This window comes from Coturnix japonica, chromosome 1 (assembly GCF_054131305.1).
Source record: "Coturnix japonica strain WE chromosome 1, WE-NBRP24, whole genome shotgun sequence".
NCBI lineage: Eukaryota > Metazoa > Chordata > Aves > Galliformes > Phasianidae > Coturnix > Coturnix japonica.
In genome coordinates, this window is record NC_140663.1 from 39,876,904 (window position 1) to 39,899,522 (window position 22,619).

Sequence of the window (22,619 nt, forward strand, 5' to 3'; positions counted from 1 at the left end):
CTTCCTCCCTTCCTCCCTTCCTCCCTTCCTCCCTTCCTCCCTTCCTCCCTTCCTCCCTTCCTTCCTTCCTTCCTTCCTTCCTTCCTTCCTTCCTTCCTTCCTTCCTTCCTTCCTTCCTTCCTTCCTTCCTTCCTTCCTTCCTTCCTTCCTTCCTTCCTTCCTTCCTTCCTTCCATTTCCCTACAATTTTAAGCAGATTCTACTTTTATTCCTATAAACAAACTGTTTAAATGAATGAGCTCTTGTTATAGATAAGAACAACAGTTCTGACTAACTGCATATATGATTCTCAACAGCACTTTTCCATACTCAAGTTGAAAAAATATAGTGAAGTAAGAGAGAAAGTGTGGGTTTTATCATAGAAAAAAAAAAAAAGACAAAACAAAGTAAAACAAGCCAACAACAAAAAAATAAATGGAAAAACAAAACCATAGAGTGTTTAATTCTACAATAAACATTTTTAATGTAACATTTCATTCTTCAGTTATTTAATTATGTATTGGCAATGAGAAAAACTGAAACCTATTCTAATTGAAAATTATGTATTGTTTTATTTTTATGTTTGCAACATGATGATCAGTTAGTTCTATTTAATACTTTATGCCGTGTCCAAGCAAAATCATCTATGTTTTAATTAAGAGGATAACACAGGCAATCTATTATATCTCAGCTGAATAAAAGTTAGAATATATTTTGGTTAGGAAGGTGCTTGGTTTGCATTTATTTATCTCATCTGATTTAATTATTTTTAGATTTGTATATGTAATGGATGGATTTATGAACATGATCGGACACCCCTCAGTGGACATAAATCGTATAATTTTATTGAAATTGCAGCATCTTGTGATTTACACCATTTCAAAATCTGGCCACTGAATCTCTTGACTCATCTTGATCTACAGTAATATACAAGCATATCCCTCAGAGATCTAAATCAAGGCTTGGAAAAGTAAGTTTTCTACAATATGTCTAATGGATCTGACTTTTAAAGAGGCTTTCAAAGAGCAGTTACTGAAAATCAAGTATTTTATAGGAAAATAGGACTCAGATTAAAACAGGCAACTAAACTGACTAATCACCTTTAAGACCTCATTATATTAAGTTTAAATATATCGACTAAATTTAAGGAGGGGGTTGTTTTGCCTTATGCATAGACACAAAATAGGATGTTTTGCAATGAATGCATCAGCCTCTTATGATGAAATGAAAAACATACATCTGAGGAAGTCAGATGCCACACGTTTGCAAGCAAAAATCTGCTCAGTGCCTGCTCTTGATTTGTAAGACTAAAACCACTATAAGTTGGATCTTGAGACTTGGACAGCTTGAGGTAGTCATTTGTTATGTTGTTAAAGATCTTCAGTTGTGTTCTTGCACTGTGTTTGTACTGCAAATTGTTTGAATCAGCTCTGTAAGAGAAAGTACCTTTATTTCAGTGACAGTTAAAAAATTCAGCTCTGTGAGAAGTTCTCATTCCGCGTTACCTTTTCACAGCAGTTGAAGCCTTTTTTGTGTCAATTTAAAATAAGAAGTATTTGGCAAGAAGTTGGAATGGAGGCACAAAAATAAGCATAATAATAGTAATATTATTTATTTATTTATTTATTTATTTTAATGGTAGGATAGAAAATCTGGCTTTAAAAATACATTCAAGAAATTCTCAGTTTGAGTTGTTACTTTAATATATTTATAAAGCTTTCATTGATCTTGAAGTGCTAAACTTGATGTTACCTGAAACTACTGGATCTGCCCAAAACCTTCATTATAAATGTTTCCAGGACTTGCAGGAGAGGCCACTACTGGGCTTAATGGCCTGATGACCTGATCAGTCCAACTAATGTGTGTTCAAATATAATGATAACAAAAAATGTTGCACTAGTAGTAGATTTCTGTTTCATCCCTTGCAACCAGGTAGCCTCATTTCTCAAGTTCTTACCATCTCTTCCCCACAGATTCATTTGCCAGGTATTTTATGTGATTTTTGAACAGTTACAGAACTCTCACCATCTACTGAAATTCCTTTTCATTTCCTGCAGGTCTTCCATTGACTTCTACAGTTTTTTATTCACTGAGGCAGATGAGTGGCATTTTCTAAAACAAGCAGCTTCATTGTATAGTTGCTTCTGCAAATAGTGAATTCATAATTTCTTATGATATGTTTCAGACTACAGAAAAATAAAATTGATTCGTTAGAAAATGACAAAAAAAAATTGAATAATACTAACACTGGAGACAGTAAAATGTTTTCTATGTTTTTTGAAAGTATTCTTTAAACCTCAGAAGAAGTTTCAGTCCATCTGAGATTATTATTTTTGTGTGGCTTCTCTTATGAGATTATGTCTGAGAATATTTTATTTATTAAAAATAAAACCATAGTATGACCTTATGTTTACAATAAAAGACCAGGGGCTGTAGTATATTAAAACTGATATTCTTGTATTTCAGGTCTGAAGCTTTTAAAAATAATGCCAGATATCTTTCATCAAGGAATAACAGAGTCAAATTACTGCTTTATAATGAAAGTTTGGATAATATTTTTGATAGCTTAAGTTTAGTTTCCAGTCTAAGAATTGTTTAGCCTATTTTGAAAAAGTTGTGAATTTCCCCTTTACTATATATACTGAAGTAAATATTTGTGTGTATCCTCATCTTGTCCAGTTATGTGCAAAAAGGAATTTGGCATTCTATATCAGAAAAGAAGGAGTTGCTATTTGACACTAAAGATAGATAAAGCATTTACTGTGTGCTAAGTGGAACTGTAAGCAATATTTTCGTAACATTATGATTCTTTTGGTTATAAACTGTTAAGTTAGGGCAACTTATTATTATCTTAATTAAACACGATAATTCTATACATGAAGAATGCTGACATCCTTTTTTTTTTTTCTTCCAGTTATGTTTTGTTTGTGTAAAGGCTGTGAACAGATGGGACTGATGTGACATAAGCAACACCTTTACCAGTCTCTGACCTGTGCCCTGTGACCTCTACACTATGCCCGTTATCAAGTCTCCTCTCAGAATTAGTTTAAGTATAAAAGCTCTACTCTGGTTTAGATGTACTGCTTACTTAATTCTCAGTTCCCGTATTTGCTTTTCTGAAGTCCAAGAGGTAGTCCAAGACTAGTGTATTCATGGTTATAGAGAGCAAAGATTGTTCCAGTCTCTTTGCTTTAGGAGAATGTCATACGCACTAGAAACCTTAAAGTGGTACAGGGATATTCTCTATCACCATGAGCAATAGCTTTATAACCACTTGTATTTTTTTATTTAGAAGCTTATGAAGGAAATTGTTTTATCAGAACATCCTTTGTTTGTCTTTGTAATTACTAAGCTCATTGAAAAGAAAAAGAACAAAAACCACCAGATAGGAAGTAATAGAAAAGTGTATATACGTTTTTATGGCACACTCCAAAAGCACTTAACAGGAAACAAAACAGTTACTGTTTTTGAAACAGTCAACACAATCACATGGAAAATTTATGCAAAATTACATTCCAGCAATAGATCTCTGTTCTACATCCTGTTACATAAAAATACTGTTGAAAGGATCTTATTCATTATTTGGTTCTTGTGGGTTTTTAGTAATTTCTGTAAAAGCATATTTATTTTATTCCTTTTAAATTCAATAAGAATTTTCAATAAGATTGACTGTAAACTGGAGTTCCATATCTCTTCTATTTAAATATACTTACTAACTAGCTACATATTATAGTAAATATGACATAGTGTTTACAGGGGTGCAGCAAAATGAAGTAGTTTTCTTCAGTGTTCATTAATTTATAAAAAGCAGTATATACCACCTAAGGTAAGCTAACTTTTAGACATGAGTGTCATGGGCTAAAGGTCTGTATAAGATGTAGGCACAAGTGTATCTAAAACTCTTTCGGCACTGGCATGCTTTAAAGCTGATCATAGCATCATAGAATCACAGAGTCATAACATCACAAAATGACTTGTGTTGGAAGGGACCTCAAAGATCATCAAACTCCAACCCCCCTGCAGCAGGCAGGGCCACCAACTTCCACATTTAATACTAGACCAGGTGCCCAGGGCCCCTTCCAACCTGGCTTTGAACACCTCCTGGGATGGGGCACCACAGCCTCTCTGGGCAGCCTGTGCCGGCACCTCATCACTCCCTCTGTGAAGAACTTCCCCCTGACATCCAACTTAAATCATCCCTCCCTCAATGAAAAATACTTTCCCCTTGTCCTGCCATTATCTACCCTTGTGAAGAGTTGACTCCCCTCCTGTTTGAAGGCTCCCTTTAAGTACTGGAAAGCTGTAATGAGGTCACCCCACAGTTGGAACCTTTTTCTTTTTTTAGTTTAAAAAGATGCATGTAGCATCTATGAAGCAGAAGTTTCAGCAAACATTTTCAGAATAGCTGTATGCTTTTGCAAGCTTGTGATGAAGTACAGAATGAAATTCATATCACTAATAGCAATGTGGAGAGACACTGAAAGAGACCATCTTGTTCATTATTCCACTATGAGGTGGCATCAAGCAAAACACTTCTGAGAAATGTTGATTCTTCTCCTGTGGACATTTCTGCTCCCTCAGCACAGGCAGATCCAAGAGTATTCCATTCCCCAGCAATGGATCCCATTACTCATCTGTCCTGCTGGTTATTAAAGCTTTCCTAATACTGGATATGAGTCTCTGCTGCAGATTAAGCCAATTACTCTTTGTTCTGCTTTTTCTGGAATAATTCACCATGGTCTTTGTAACAACTTTTTGCGTGCTTGAAAACTGTCATAATTTCCTGTTTTAAACAAATGCATTCTGATCCACTTTTTTCCAGTTCTCTGATGACTCATTTATTCATCCATAGGCACTCTCCATTTAATACTTAAATTGGGTACCTAGCACCTTGCATGAGATTCACAAGAGCTCAGAAGAGTGGAACAGCCGTCTTCTGTGCCTTGTCTCCTATGCTGTAAAGTCTTTTACTGCAGTGACATGCATTTAACTCTGTTAAAGTGGTGTTGGTAAATGTATTTATTTATTTATTTATATATATTTTAATAACATTTTTCAAATGCCCAGTTACCTTTTTCCTGGAAGTGATTAAATCTCTTCTAAGCTAAATTCTCAAAGGGAAATACCGGTTTTGAAGAAGCAATCTGTTTTGAATGAGCTGTTATCACGGTGTTATGTGCTCTCATAAATTGTTGAAGTGTATGAACCTCCACTTTCATGCCCAATGCAAAGTCACAGAACCACCTACCATGTGAAAATTACAGATTTTCTCATATGACTTCATCAGAACTTGTTGCTTGGTTCCCCCTCCTATAGGCTGAGGATTTATACAAATTGATAGCAATATAATTTTATTTTAAGGAGTAATGATGTGAATTATTTGGGCACCTGGCCTTCCCTAACAGTCTTTAACTATCTGAATTATAGTAATGAAACATGATCTACTTGCAGTGGTTAATTTTCCTGCTTCAGAACCCAATAAAATAATTCACCAATAATAATAGTAATAATAATAATAAAAGGCTCCTCTAAAAACACAGGTGACTGCATGCCTTGAAACCAGAAGGAATTGTTGATACATCATCTTCTGGTTCAAACAATGTAAGAGTGTTGCATTCCTGTTTTTTCTGTAGATTTCAGGATTGCCTGCATCAACAAACAGGCTTCCAGTCATGCAAAAGCTAATGGTGAAATACCTTCTTCAGGTATGACAGCAAATATCAGTACCAAAGCTCTGAAAAATGTCTTGAAACTAAGGCTGGTAATGTTTTATTTCAATTACATTTGTCTATGTCACATACTTATTGTGTGGACTCATCAGTCTATGCAAACAGCACCCAGAAAGGGCTGCTCCAAATATATGGAACCAAATATTATTGTGTCTTGGAGGCAAAGAAGTAAGAAATGATGGAGTAAATAACAATGAAGTTCAGCCTGGGTTTTCCTCTTCACTAGTACAGTGAAATATGGAAGTAAATGTTATAGCAACCCAGTTCACATGATCCACTGATCACAGAGAAATGTTACTGAAGAAGCTTCTAACATCGGGACACACAATACTGCAATCTGTAGGCATGAAAATATAGCCAGGCAGCTTTAAAACTGCAGTTCAACAGGTTTGTAGAGTTGCACAGAGAGAGCAGAGTATTTTCTGGCACTGAAGATAGTGTTAGTAGTCCAGATATTCTTGGAGGGTGGATGTGGAAAAGATAAAATAGTTATATTTGTTATTTCCTGTATTAAATGCTACTAAATTGAAGAAATTCCTATATGCAGAAATGTATCTTTTCAATATCTGAAAACCTTGTGTGCACACAGTGCTATGAATATTAGTAATGTTTTTAAAAAAGAACAACAACAACAACAACAGCAACAACAATCTTTTGCTACAAAAATAATGCAATAGCCATATAAGATTCAGTGTGAATTATTAGGAATGTGAAATGAACTTAGGGGAAAAAATGGGAAAATAAAACAAAAAAACAACAAATAAAACTTAGAGAATGTGGGCAGGATAATGCTAAATGTAGAAAAATTAAAATTCAAGCTACGCCTGTTGCTTGCCAGACTGAACCACTTAGAGATTTCCTCCCCTAGCACATATATTTTTCTGACATCTCTTCCCATTTTTCACCAAGACCTAAGAAATACGTGCACTTGAACATTCCCACAGGGTTATATATTTTTTTCACTTTCTCCCCTGCTGAGATATTTCTTCAATCTTTTCTAGAAGAATAACTTTACTAGAAGTCTGTTCTAGAAAATTCTGCTTTCAGAGTTCCCTAATTCAAAAATTGGACTATTTTAATTTATTTATTTATTTTTCTGAACAAGTAGGCAGAGCAGATTGAATGCTGAATTAACATCATTCATAACTGCACTCCTTTCAATTTTACATGTTGGACAGAGGTCATGGAAAGCCTTTTAGCTCTCTGGCACAAGCAGTCTCACTGCTCAGTGGCCACTGCAGGACGGGGTTTCAACTAAATGTTTCAGTGTCATCACTCTAGTGTAGTTCTAGGGTTATGCAGAGCATGACAAGGGTAGAAGAGCAAAGGCTGTCATAGGTACGTGCAAAAGACTGTGCCGCTCAGAGGGGAAGCAGAAGGCCCATAGATATTTAAAAATCAATTGCCTGAGTCAGCTAATTAGTAGGCAGATCTGTGTATTAGATATGCACTGCAGTTTTCTTTTTTTTTTCTTAAGACTTGTTACTCCAATATTTATTTGCTTTACTTAACCATTTTTATTTGCTTTATTTAACAAATAACGCTTCTCTTTGGAGCAAGCCATTTAACAGTTGATTTTTTTTTTCACTTTCAAATTCATTCAGCTTTGCCAGCCTTGCACATAATTGAAGAGAAAGCTCCTCCTTTTTTGGGGGGAAGGGGGGTTTGTATGTGAGTGCGTGTGTGGTGGGGGGAGAGACAGGAAGTTCTAAATTATTGTTTAAAAGAGGGCAATGAACATTTCCCAGTATGCTGTAAAATAAATATCATTCTCAGTCACATATTGTTCGGGCAGACACAGTATAAATAGATTATATGAGAGGCCATGAGAAAACTTTCTGAATTAATAGGCTGAGATACAAAAATAGTTTGAATAATATTATTACAGTGCATTTGCTTGAGGGTATTTGCATTATTCTCCAGAAACAAATACCTGACTTTATGACAGAACACTGAAAAATAACAATTTCTTTCACTGAAATATTTCAGGAGGATAATTTTGTGTAATATTTTGACTAAGATATTCTGTAATATAGAGGCTTCTTTGCCACTGTTCTTTATGAACAGCTATTACAGTACAGGACTTAGAAACATGTTTGCCAAAATAGGTTTTTATGTTCAAAAGAAAATATTTTCCTCTCAAATCAAACTTTTTTTTACCAAATCTTCTTGGCATTTTAAAGGTTATTTTTCTTCTTTTAATAAGTGCCTAAAGTTAAAGGACTAATCAAGCTCTTTCATGTTACTTCATATAAGGACATTTTTTCTTTTTCTTTTTTTCTAATTCCTGTGGATGTTGGATATGACCATAAGTAAGCAGGTCAATTTTGTGCATCAACTCAGTTGTGTTTGCTCAGTGAAAACTGTGGGAAATTAGCATTTCTAGAATCAGACCACATAGCTGGACTTAAGTATATAATTTTGGACCTATTAGAGAAAATTTAAGCTACTGTGAAATCAAAAATGACTAAAATATTGCAGGAAGAGTAACCAGATATTTCACTTACTGAAAAAGAAAATCGCTGGCTGACATACAGTTTTACTTCTGCAGAACATATTTAGATGGACCACTATTTTCACTAAGTAGGATTTTGTCCACGGTGTATATTTCCATTAATGATAAGAAGCTCTAATGATGCAAAGCCTTTTAGAATTTCCCAGCCCCAGTATCTCATACTGTTTTTTAATTGGCGTGGAACCAATCTGACATTTTTTATCTAGAGATATTTCAGAAATAGCATATAATATACTATTGCACATTAGTTACTGTGGAGCTTTGTCTTATGTGAATGGTAATTCACATGCAGAGTATTGGAGAAGGCACTGTAATATACACAGTGAGTGAATGTTCAGTGCATTAGCCTAACAATTTACAGGCTTCTTGGCAGCATTCCTCTTTATTAATATCACTTATTGCTTTTTAATATACTTGGAGTATTTCTAAATATCAAATACAGCAGATTTATAGACTTGAAAACTTACTTCTTCACTCTGAACAGCTGAAACAATAGAAAAATTGAGGCTGTATATCCTTTGATAATTTGACTAAAAATGTTTCATATAAGGTATTCATAAGAAGAAAATAAGGCCTACTGCTCTTCCACATCCATAAGAGCTGTGGCACAAATCTTAGTATTAAAATGACATGCATTTAAATGATATCTGAAAGGCTTATTTATATGTTTCACTCACTATATCTTTTTGAAAGATGATGTTCATAAGCACTTAGCAATCCAGGAAGTATAGGTTTGTTGATAAAAATAGCAACTAGGCAACAATAGTCACTGACCTCGAAGAACTCATTCTTGGCAAGTAGCTTACCTTTGAAAAATGGACCATTCTGTATTTAAGTTGTTTATTATCAGTGATTTTAAATTATACTAGCATTTGTAGTATTTTCTGCTAAGAAAAGGGCTGAGAAATTACTGGATATAACATTAAGTTATTTATTTGAAACAACATGTGTATAGAAGTGCAGTTAAATACAGAAATCAAAAGGAAGATGGACTATAGATGAAAATTTGAAGATGACTATAAGATGGCCATAAATAATAGCAAATATGCCAACTGTGAATAGCATGCTGGTCATGGTGTACACTTTCATGCCTCTTAATGCACCTTGTAGCTAAATCCAAAAAGTGTGGATGTAATAAGAAATTGAAATAGTTGATAGGGAATACTTTCTTCTTCAGCAAAAGAAAAAGGAATTAGAAGAAATAATAATAGTAATAATAATAATAAATAGAACACATTTTATCAAATATATTCTCTGAACTCTTAACTCTGGGTACTTCTTTTTCTCATTACCAAAAACAAACAAAAAAAAAAACCCAACCCAATGAACCAGTATATCAAACTCTTGAAGTCTGCTTCTTGAGCTCAACAGCCAAAAGCAAGTAGCACAGAGAAGCCAAAAAGTTATGGAACCTGTAACAAACTCAGTAAGCCTTTCTGCTCCAGGCATCAAAAAGTGTCCCAGAAATTCTTTCTACCTAGCTCTTTGATGTTATTTCCCAAACAAACATTATCCCTTACTGTCATTTCTACAGTGATCCCTGGATTACCGGTAAGAACTTCAATCAGAGAAACCTGCAGCTGAGAGAAATGGCACTGACCCACACAGATCCAAAGAAGAGTTCACTGACTTGTGAGATGCCCTTATGCTGCTCAGGACACATGGGGTCATCAGCAGTAGCAGTACTACAGCTTCTCCAGCAGCAACAAACTGACCTTTTCTGGCAGTTGGTTGTTTTTCCCACTATTGCCCTGAAGTCTTGCAGTGAAGCTCTTCACTTCCTCTGCTACAACCACTGAGAAGGGGGGCCGGAGATAGTCTGTTTAGCAATTTCAGTAGTTTAGTGAACCTTTTGACTGTACAGGACTTTGTTTTCTAGCCCCCAGTTCCAGCAGTTTCCTCATAGACCATTATTATTATTTTTTTTCTCTGGTTTGTCTCAGTGTTTCCTTGCGGCTTCTGTTCCATGGGTCCACTCAAAACTGTACTCCAGTAGAGATATATCTACAGTTTATTATTTACTATACATAGATTATGAAAATATTGCTTTCACAGGCAGTGATCCTGTATGTGCATCCTCAGTTTATTTTTATTTTGTCTTTCCTACTCTATCATGGCACAGTTCTTATGCCCAGATTTTTTTTTTAGTACCGGGTTCCACTTGCTTCCTTAAACTGTGTTTCTTCTAATTCATGCAACTTAAGTTTGAATTCAGTAGGCCCTTGCAATCTGTTTGAATCTGATTAGTAGGGCATTATAGTATCATAGAATCACAGAATCACCAAGATTGGAAAAGACCTAAAAGATCATCCAGTCCAACTGTCCACCTATTACTAATAGCTCCCTCTAAACCATATCCCTCAACACAACATACAATCATTCCTTGAACACCCCCAGGGTCGGTGACTCTACCACCTCCCTGGGCAGTCCATTCCAGTGCCTGACCACTCTTTCTGAGAAGTAATACCTCTTAATGTCCTATTATCCCAGGGCTTCCTGTTGTTCCTCTTTATTTTACCTAAGAACTGATGAATTGTTCCTCAGGCTACTGTGAATACTTAACGTGTTGACCAGATAAATTGTGCTATGGTGAAATAATTGAATCTACATTATGGTCTTTAACATATAAATATACCAAAATTTATATTCACAAATCTATTTGAAAACAAAGTCTTCAAAACATGCTGTATCAGCAAATTGACCTCATGTTCTTACCTTTTCAACCATCATCACCTTTTAAAGTTTTTTCAGTAAAATGGTAAAATGCCTGGTTTAACACCTTTATAAGTCAGTGGAGTGAAAATGCTATCACAATAAACTTCCTCTGGAAATATTTTGCTGATAATCCTACCATAATCTACAAATGGACACCAAAGTGAAGCTCTTTTAAAACTACATAACAGACACGAGAAGCCAAGAGCAAACTGAAAAACGTGGGAAAGAGTAAGAGACAGCTAATGAAATCAGTTGTTTTCCTCTCTCTACAATTAAGTCATAAAATATAACTAGCACTTTGACAGTTGCTTAAATATTTAGTATAATAATGTAACTGAGGTAGAAGAGAGTATAAATATAATTGCATTTGGAAAATTATACTGAAATTTGTACAAGGAAAAAAAAAAAAAGCAATTTAAATTAAAGCCAGAAGTATGGAGATGTGCCATTGTCCTCTTTCCCAGTGGGGAGTTGTTTTACACACACAGATATCAGCAGGAGACTTTGGACTCTGTGGATGTAGAGGTCTGCACGTTTTTGTCATTTTTAGGATTGGTGCCATAGGAAGTGAGCTATTTCATCATTTACATTAAACACTTGTGCTAATGATTAGTGATTCAGAGTTCTCCATCATTAAATTCAAAATGTTTTTATTCCGTCTCTCTCAGTGTATGCATACATTAATTTCCACTGTTTTGTGTTGCTATGGAAAATGGGACAATTTCATCTTTCAGCTACAGGAAAACAGAAACAAAACTGCAAAGCTATCAATGTTGGTAGGGGACTGAAACTTTCTGTGACTTTGTGAAGTTGAATACTCTTCAAAATGTATTTTTAATGTCAACTTTTTCTCCTTACATAAGGCCAGAAGGAACATTAATATTAGTTACTGTAGGAAAACAGTTCTTGGATTCATGCTGTATTATATAATAATGATGAGAGATTCTATTTCTTCAGTGTAGTAAAGCAGTTTTTGGATTCCTGTTATATAATAATGATCAGAGGTTCATTTTCTTCACTGCCCAGAAAAAAGTCATAGATAAACATGACTAGATAGCACTACTGCACAAGCCTGACCAAGTAAATTTTCTGTTTAAAAGGAGACTAAAGTTGCATTCCTGTGACAAAGAAGTTATAGAAAACTTCTCTGACAGCAGAAGTGCTTTTATCATTTGAAAGCCAAGGGCATTTTTGAGCCTGTGGGAGGAGGGGAATCTGGCAGTAGTGATAATTACTGTATCTACCTGCTACCTGCCACTCCAAAAGGTCCAGCTTCAGATTCCTTTGCAGCTATCTCAGAACTCACATTTAGTTGCTCAATCTTTCTGTTTCTTTCCAGAGAAACAGCATAGTATATTTTGTCAAAAAAAAAAAAAAAAAAAAAAAAGTGAACTGGGAATAAATTGGCAGCTTTAATTATGAATGTTCTGTTGGTTTAAAATATTTCCTGATGAAGTATGAAAACATTTTGTGCCTCAATAGAATGAGTACAATATTCATTGTTTTGAATGACTTAGATGTAGGAGGATTGTCTGAGCAGCTGTAATTTGAAGAGCATATGGGAAAACATTCTCTATGGAGTAACATGATGTCTTTGGACAAAAATGTTGTTTTAAATGAAAATTTCAGCTGATTCCTCCATGTTAGTAGTAAGATCTCCAGTCAGTTAGTAGACTTATGAAGGCAGAAAGCCCAATAAAGGCAGCAGCGTAGGCACAAGCTTTTTGTAAATGCTGTTTGGTCCAATGCCAAATGAAAAACTGACTGCTCTTACTACTTACTTGCACAGCATTTCAACTATTTAAAAACTTGAATACTATTGTGTTTCATATGCTTCACCATCATCAAAAACATCTGGATATTCAGGCTTTTTACACTGAAGACAAAGTGGGAGGTGTCTTGCTGTTTCCAGGAACTCTCTCTTATTTGCCTTTTGCTTATATTTGGCTACCAAACTGCAAGTTACTGCGAGGAAGGGAGCTTTTGGTGGAAAACTAATGAGAAATAAGGATAAAGTAACAAAAGGTAATAAGAAAAAAAAAATGGTAAAAGAAGAAGAAACTGATAACTGAGATACTCCTATTTTCTTGGTCTCAAACTAATTAAGCTTATTTATTTTTTTTTTTTCCAGGCCTAGTTGGATTCACATAACATTGAAATTCTTTGCATAGGGAAGAAGGATTATTTGCGGCAGAAAGGAGCAAATTGGAAGCAGAAGCAAATTGTGGCCTCTCATGCCAATCAAGCAATTTGTTGATGTAACATGAATAGGAGGAGGAGGAGGAAGAAGAGAACAAGGAGGAAGATGAGGAGGAAGATGAGGAGTATTAATTAAATTAACCAAAAGAATTCATAAACAATAAAGCATAAGCAATCCCTTTGGGAAATGCAATCCCCTTTACACTTCTTGCCTCATTTCTCCTGGAGCAAAAAAAGGAATCATATTTACAGCCTTCTTTCAGTTTCATATGCCAGTATGAAAATTTTTACCAGATACGTTCTTGAAAAACATTCATCATGTGAAAAATATTTCAGTGCCAGAGATCTTTATTCATTTTCTAAAATCCCATTGAAATATTTCAAACAATGGTGTTAGAAAGTACAGGATTTTGGAAAAACAGAGAAAATGAGGAAAAGGCAAAAAAATCAGGCAAACAATCATACAGTTGTTATTAATTTGATTCTTGCATTGTAATTAATTTGCAGTTTGTCATGCCATCTAGTATCTTTTTCTCTCCTGTCAGCTAGAAATTTCAGTTTTGCTGAACAGACTGTGGAAACAGGATACTAGTTTCCTTAACATTACTCACTATCGTATTTACTATTTTCTTTCATTCCTTTGTTAACATAATCCACTAAAACCTGCACTCTAAAATCACTGCTTTAGGTTTCAGATGCTTTTAGATGCTGATGTGTGAAAAAAAATGTCCAGTCTAGAATAGTGCCTATCAGTGGTAATTTTGAAAGCCATTCATACACAAGTTTCTAGAAATGTACTTTTCTGTGAGGATTACATGAAGCAAATAGGAGACTTTGTTTGTACTATAACTGACAAGATATTGGATTCATTCATTTATCTATCTACTTATTTATAGTACCTCTTGTCAAAGAGTTTTACTGGTAATCGAGTTATTAACCATACATATTTACATAGATTTGGGAAACATTGTCTTCTGTCAGATCATACATTAGCCTATATATTAGTTGCATAACTATTGCTATATTCTCCATCCTAACCTGATTATTCCAATCTGTGTTGTTCCTGAGCAACATTGTTACTATGGTTTCCTTTTTTTCCCCTTGTGTATCTGTGTAAATACATAGCCACAGGTATCTAGGCACATGGCTTACATTACTGAATTGTATTTAATAATTACATTTTTTAAATGTTCTTCAATGCACTTTTGTAAGCAGGAGCTTATATATGTTTGGAGCTTGTAACTGAAAAAGAAAAAAAGATATGAATTGCATTACCTTTAGATTTAAGCATGCTCTAAGTAGAAGAATGTATCTACAGCTGTGACCTGTGACAATTTGGTCACAGTTTGGTGCTTAGAAGATACTAACATGTTAAAGCTGAAAATCGCAGCTTCGGATCTTCCAAATTTGTGAGCTCAAGTAGACTAAAAACAAAAAGATATAAGGGAAAATTAAGGAGTTTGGACTACAGTTTTAAGATGCTAAAAATTCTTAAAAGTAAAGAGGGTTAAAAGTGAATAAAGCAATGTCACTACAGGTTTTGTGCTCTGCTCCTTCCTCTCTCTTTCTCTCTTTCCCTCTTTCCTTCCTCCCTTCCTCCTTCCTTCCTTCCTTCCTTCCTTCCTTCCTTCCTTCCTTCCTTCCTTCCTTCCTTCCTTCCTTCCTTCCTTCCTTCCTTCCTTCCTTCCTTCCTTCCTTCCTTCCTTCCTTCCTTCCTTCCTTCCTTCCTTCCTTCCTTCCTTCCTTCCTTCCTTCCTTCCTTCCTTCCTTCCTTCCTTCCTTCCTTCCTTCCTTCCTTCCTTCCTTCCTTCCTTCCTTCCTTCCTTCCTTCCTTCCCTCCCTCCCTCCTTCCTTCCTTCCTTCCTTCCCTCCCTCCTTCCTTCCTTCCTTCCTTCCTTCCCTCCCTCCCTCCTACTTTATTTTATCAACTCTTCTCTCACACACTTACATTACTTTGATTAAGAACCAAAGCTGAGTATCTGCACAGGGTATCCATTAAAATTTCATTACTTGAGATTGAAGCATTTACTACATAGTAACTATTATTGATAATTCCCCAAATCTACAGCAACCGCCACAAATTTGTTGAGAAATGAAACACTACAAAGTGAACTTCCAAGAGATATGCTCTGAAAATCTGAAATCTGAAAATGATCTCTTCTGTTACTTCATCATAATTGCATTCATGGGTGCAACTTGCTTCTAAATTACTTCTGTCCTAAACAGTCAAGATAGACTCCATTATTGTTTTGACATAACACAAGAGCTGTGTGGAATAGCGTGAGGCATCATGTTGTTGTTAGCTTCAGGGAGAGTAGGGTTACTTTGGAAGAAAACAATAAACAGAAGATAAGGAGAGGAAGGACAATCAAAAAGAACAAGATTACAAGAAGGGAAGAAGAAAATAGGGGAGGCAGTTAGATCAAAGTGAGGAGATTACCATGAATCAGAGCCAGGAGGGGAGTTTGGGGCAAGAGATGAGTCAAGACATAGTAATGACAGGCCCCCTAGGTAGGAAGTTCTCCAAACATGCAAAGGACTCTCCTTGGGCTACATCTGGAGCTGCCCTTGCAGCTGGAGCCTCAGACTGGATATTCCATTTGAATTTCATTCTGAAGGATGGGTAGGAAAGAAGGAAGAAGATCTGAATATTAGGGTTTTGTTTTTTGGTTTTTTTCTTTTGTTTGTTTGTTTGTTTTGTTTTTGTGGTGCTGGGATCAGGGTGATACTTGGGAGAGTAAGATTACAGCTGGACTCCATCATATCCGTTCTCCCCCAGGAGAGCTGCCCATGCCATCTGGTGGAAATGTGGTTTCTACCTCCCACAAAGCCTCTCTCACCACGCATTTACTGCAAGGACTGTTTATTCCACTGCTGAAGTTCATTCCCTCCATTGCATTTTTTCTGTTCCCACCCATCATTTATTCATAACAGATGACATAGTTACTGGACAAATATATGGTGAAGGTGTGTAAAAGCTTCAAGGCATGTGCAGTAAGTCCAGTGACAAACTCTTTGCATTTATTAACTTAAGTTTATAAAAAACTCTCCCCTTCTGTCTTTTTACTGTTTCCTTTTGCTTTCCTTCCAAGCAATAAAGCCTACTTATTTCTAACTCAAATATTTAGGACTCCAAGCTCTCAAATTCAATCCATCTCTGTTCGTTTTCTTCATGGAAAGCAAGGATGTGATTAGACATGAAATAACTGTAGCTAATAAATCTGCTCCCAAGGACTGAGTAATCTCATTACAAGTGGGAAATGACGGTATATTCATCAACATATGGAGTGCCTTATAAGTGTTGGAATAGTCAAACTGATGGGGAGAGGCAGAGAAACTCAGCGTGAAGAAAGGAAGGAACTTCCAGTGATGTTTTACATATGCAGTGACCTCTGTGAGAAAGAAAAATAATGTGTCTCATTCTGACAGAGGAAAATAGTTCAGGCTGTTAAAGATCTTTGGAATGCAGGGCCTTCATAACTGTTTCCCATGAATGTAATAGGTTAATTTGAATGTTACTATTAGAGTTCAGAACATATGTTTTGTGTAGGGAAAGAAGGTGCAAGAGTCATTTGGTAATGCATTTCCTTTGTTTTTCAAAAACAGAGCAGAATAAGAATGCATTCATAGCGAAGTGTCAGTGCGGTGTTATGCAAAAGACAGGGTTTATCTTCCAAAAAACAGAATATATATATATAAAATTATATATTATATAATATATATATTATATATATTACACACACACACATATATATATAATTGCAGTTTTGCTGGTTTAACTCAGTTTTTGAGGAAGGGAAACGTCTGCAAGCTTCCAGAGATAGATTCAATCTGTGTTCAGAGTTTGTCTCATTCTTTTGTGATCCACAGTATCAACTTAATGCCTAAAATGACAATTAGTTGCTTCCATAGCAGTGGAGGTTAGAATAGCAGTTTCTAACTGTTAGCACTCAGCATGATTTCAAGAAACTTGACTGCTATATTAAAATGCTTAATTATCACATTTTTTCCTTTTTCATCTGTGAAATGCGAGTGTAGTTTTTTAATTCACATGATGAAACACTCTGAAGGAAAATCAGACCCAAGCTATCTTTTATGTGCTTTTTTATATGACTAGTAAGGGGTGGTTGTATGCTTTTGGAGTCAAAGGTTGCATTTGTTCATCAGCTGTGCCTGAACTGGAATATTTAACCTTTTCCATTTGGAAAAGAAGCCCATACAGTCATTTCTTTCAAAGCTAAATTATGTGTCAGCTTTCTACCTGTCAGCCTAATCTACATCTTTTATACACTAATTATATAGCTATTACAGAGAGCTGCCAGCAAATATGCTTATAAGCCATGTATATGTGAAGTGTTCTTCATTCTGGTCAAATGGAGGAATAAGACAGCTGGCATCCTCATAGCTAGAGCTCCAGATGTGGGCAATGTCTCAGCAGAAGTTGAGTAACATGGGTGGAGTTGACGCCACAAACTGATGAGATCTGGGTTGTTGGTTTTTTTTTTCTTTTTTCTTTTTCCCTGCTGTTTAAATTGGCTGCTTTGTCAGAAGCAGAGAGGAATTACAGCTTGGAAGCAGCAAGAGAAACAAGCGTGGCCCTGAGAAGGTGTTAAAAGACAAAGACTGAAGATCTGAAAAAATTGCACAAGGAAACAGCCTCTGTTTGCTTCTTTTCCAAACGAATGGAACTTGGTATTCATTGTAAGTAAACTAGATTGTACTAAAAAAAAAAAAAAAGGAAAAAAAAAAAGAATTACGTTCATTATTTTATTCTTATTGAATTAAAAAAAAAAAAAGGAAAAAAAAAGAAAAAAAAAAAAAGAAACAAAGAAAACCACTTGAGAACTATGCAAAGTCCTGAAAATTGATGACTACTCAGGTTACATGCAACAGCAAACTTTGTTACAGAAAGTAATAAAGCAGTGCAACAATAGTGTGTGAATACATACAAAAAAAAATTAACAATAATAATAGTCTTAAATAGGTAGAACAGAGAAACAGAGAAAGACAATACTGAAGGCCAAATGAAAGTGAGAGACTGAGCAACATAAAACTTCCAGTGAACACCCCACCAAATTATTGGAGAGGGAAGGAGCTTGTCAGGAAGGAAACAAAACTGTTGTCCACATTTTCATGGACTCACTGAGTGTGGGGTTTTTTGGTTGGCAGGATCCTCTAGAGACCGCCTAACTCACCCCTCCAGAGCAGACTGTCTAGAGGCAGGTCCACTCAGGCTTTGAATAACTTCAAGGACAGAAATGCTACAACCTCTCTGATCAGCTCTTTAGGCAACCTCTCTGCTGTAGCAATACAGATGATAGGCTGAATGAGAGAGCAGCTGTCAAAGTGAATCCTAAAGATCTTTACCCTGGACTAAGAAAGATGTAGGAATAGTACTATGAAATATCTATACGTGGAACTCAAAATAAGTTAAAATTCAGGGGAAAAAAAAGTCACTGAATGTTCTTACTTTATAAGAATACAATTGGAAATATAGAGAATAAGCTGCCATTTATAAATTCAGTCTCATTTAGAAGGCTTCGAGATAAATATGCAACACTGGTTACTCTGAAGCAAAAGCCAAATTCTCAATTACTTCCAGCAAGGTAAGAAATATCCCTAATGTTTGAAGAACGCCTGAATACCTAACAGTGTGTTGCCTACCTGGCTTTATGAGAGGTAGTCATCTTGGTATTACAGGTAAAGATCCAAAGTTATCCTGAAGGGCTTAGCTGAGCAAAGGTGAAAGGAAGTAAGCAGCATATGCCAGTTGTTACTCCACTCAGAAGTCCACTCAGAGGACCATGCTCTTGTTTTCATTCTTGACACAGTCAAGATCTATTGTCAGATCTATTTCATTTGTCAAACCTATTTTGCTGCCTGCAAATCTTCCTATTCCTCCCTATTGTACATACTGGTCAGGAAGTGAACATTAACCCAAGTGATTGGGCCATTCAGTGCCATGAGAACAGTTATTAATGACACAAATCCAGAAGGTCTTGACAAAAGCTCAGTGGAACCAAGCATCTGGGATACCTGTAGGGCCTTGATAATAACTATATTACTGCTGAGACTCCAATTCTACTACTATATAGAAGCAAGCAAACACTGATGATGAACAAACAGATAGAAGTGTGAGAGACAATCCAAAACATTTAAAGTCTCACAATTTTGCATATAAGCACTGAACCAGTACTGCACAGTCTGTGAATAATATAGATGGTTAGATGTCCCAACTTTAAGTGAGAGACTTGCTTCTTTGTAATGTATGTGAAGATGAATTTGGAATGATCATCTGTAAAAAAAGTATGTCCATAAATGTCTTGTAAAAACGGAGTATTTTGTTGTGTTTCTCAGATAATGAAATTTAAATTCTTCTAATTACCTTTTAAAGGGAAAGGAAGAATACTCATTCTCAAGAAAATGACTGTAAAATGGTGGATCGTATATAAGAACAAGGAAATGGATGCACAAACTCAGAGTGCAAAGCTCAGATATAATATGTCTTGGTGTCAAATTCAGCAGAAAGGAATATTTTAATATATATTTTATTATTATTATTATTATTTTTCTGAGATATATCAGTAATCCTAGATAGTCTTTTTCAGACTAAAGAAACCGAAAAAGCTTTCTCCCTTTACTAAGTGTGAAAGATTTGTTCTTGTTTTGAAACCTTACTAAAGTTTCACAGGTATGAATCTAGCTGAATGCACTTTATTCTCAAGACACAGTCCCACTGAACAGAAGAATAAAAAATAAAAAACAAAACAAAAAGCCAAAGAGTAGGAAGTGAAGTTAGTTCAGAAATTCAGAGGCTGATTTATTTAGTCATTTGTTAAAAGAATTCTGAACCAGTAAAAACTGTAGAAGGATATGTTGGCAATCACAAATAGAAACTCTCTTATTTATGAAATAGAGAAAAGTACTATAAATAAATGTCTGGGAAGACCTGGTGCTTACCATAGAAATGCTTGAACCAGTTTAAGCCATAAATAAGTAAATAAATAAATAAATACTGCTTCCCTTTGCCAAGCTCAGGAGTAAAAACACTCTCACAATGTTTCCAGTACTTTATGTCTATGGCTTGGTCATAGACCACAAACAAAACTTTTCCATGAGGATTTTGTTATTTCCACTTCTTTATATGGTTTGGAAATACAGAGCCACCATCAGCACAGAGAAAAACAAGAGTATCAAGAACCTTACACCAAGATTTCTTTACTGTAAATCTGCTTGAGTTTTGAGTCACTCTTCATCCAGTGCATGTCAGTCATACACCTCTGTAACTCATTGCTGTAACAGCACAGCTTCAGTACTGTCTACAGTGAGGCAATAGTAAGGACTTCTGCCCAGCTGGGATCTAGAGCATTCACAAAAAGAAAATATGGGGCTGTTCCATATGGGGCTGCAGGATCTCAGCAAGTGGAGAAAGTGAAGAAACACGACTCTGCCAGGGGAGCCAAGTGACGGGTGAAGATCATGGGACAGCTACTGCTGCCCAATGACAGCAAGAGTGGTCTTTCTTTCTTCTGGCAGTAGAACAGCTTGTTGGGAGTTTCAGTCACATTCTAGGATATTAGGAGAGAGTGGTCTTCCTCCTCCTAAAGAGCTCGGTTGGCTACACCCAGCTCCCTCAATATGTGGTAGTGGCAGGAGGAGCTGTGGCCAAGATAGGCTCCATGGGACTGCAAACCAACAGCATCCTACTCCTTGGCATACCCATAGCAAGCTTGAATACTGCCATATGTCACGGACACCACTGCAGGTAGTGCTCTCACTGATCACAGTTTTGACTGCTTTGAGAATTATTTTCTCCAAAACCTCCACATTTTCAGCACTCAGCCTCTGCTAATGATCAGACCTTGATGTCTGCAGGGTACCAGCAGTGCATTTGGAAACAAACCTCTTGAAGCACTGGCAGATTTCAGGGGCTGTTCTTGGTAACCCAGTTTCATTAGCTATGCTTGTCTGGTGGAAGATTTTGAAAATATTCTGTCTCTCTTCGTCTTTGCCCACCACCTTTCCATTCTTTGCTGGGTTACCAACACAGATAGCTCTCCACAGTACTCAGAAAAGTTCCCCCTCAAAACTCCTCAAAGAAATCAGGCTGATAAATAAAGGAAGGGGAGAAAAATGATGTTATTCCTTTTCCTAAGGCAACATCACAGAAATATGTGGCTGAAGGCAATGGAAGGGGTCAGGTATTCAGTCCATCCATGCATTCAAGGGCATTTTTAAACATAGATACACCACACTGATATCCATACATTTGAAAGAATATACATATTAAAGGAATTCCACAGTCTCTCTAAGAAACTATACCAGTGTTCAGTTAATGACTGATCCAAATCTCTCTTGCTACAAAATAAGCCAGTTTCTGCTTGTCCGATCCCCCACAGTTCGAGAATCCAAATCATTCACTGTCTTCTCTGTACTTGTCTTGGCATACCTGAAACCTGTTATCATTTGCCTTTTCAGCTCCTCATTTCCAGACTAAACAAACTCAGTTCTCTCAGCTTTTCCACATAAGTCTTATTTTCCAAATGTCTTTTTAGTAGGAAACCGCAGGACAGCTTACAGGCTTAACTTTGAAATCCAGTACTAAGCTTCTATTATCTGTGTAGTACAAATAATAAGGTAATATCAAATACTGCAAGATAACTGTCAGGAAATTTCAGAACGGGATTTCATAGCTTGACAGCACCTAAAAAGCTCTTAAGTGTAAAGAGTTTTAGTGCTCTGGATTGTCTCAGACTGGTAGATGATGAACATACAAGGGAACTCTGGAAATACCATAGTCACTATGTTGAAAAATAATCCCTCCTCCCAGATTCCTGTCTCTCTCCATAGCTGTCTAGACAATTTCGGTTGCATAAAGGAAAGGAAACTTATGTCTGAAAGCAGAAAAGTGACAAGCTGGAGGAACAGATCCATTCCTCCTTAACCTGCCCCTAAACTGTCCATACTACAGCAAGTCTCTTGCTTAGCATTTGCAAGGGTTGCTTCACACACTGCAGCATCTTTGTTCTTTTGATTCAGAATGAGGTGTTTGTCACAGGTACTATCACTAATGTCAGCAATTAGCTATACTGACAGAGAGCCGTTCTCACAGCCTTAGTTGAAAAGTGTGATTTTTTTCCCATTTGATCTCTCCTTTTCCTCAGCTTTTAAAATGTTGCTCTTGTCCATAATTCATGCGCAATACATGGCATGTGTGTCCATATTGGCAAGAGCAGACAGAGTTCCTTCTGGTGCCTATAGCATGTTGCTGTAGACATGTGATGCAAAAATGTGATACACATAGGAAGTGTTGTATCTATTTACTACACACATTTTATGCTATCATTTTGTTCATAATCCATTTAATGACTTCAAGACACCAAAACAGCATGGTCGCACAGTTGCCTGTGAAGCAGATACAAAGCAAGTCCAAAGCTTCCCAGATCCATCTGGGTATATAGCATATAGTATATAATTTCTTAG

General features: G+C 36.1%; 1 long non-coding RNA gene across 1 annotated transcript; it reads left to right on the top strand.

The window, feature by feature from the left end:
- Window positions 1–836: 836 nt before the first annotated feature.
- LOC146762360 (uncharacterized) lies at window positions 837–13,329 on the top strand. Its single transcript, XR_014942997.1, has 2 exons — window positions 837–948; window positions 13,069–13,329. It is a non-coding gene; the product is annotated as an uncharacterized LOC146762360 (long non-coding RNA).
- Window positions 13,330–22,619: the final 9,290 nt, after the last annotated feature.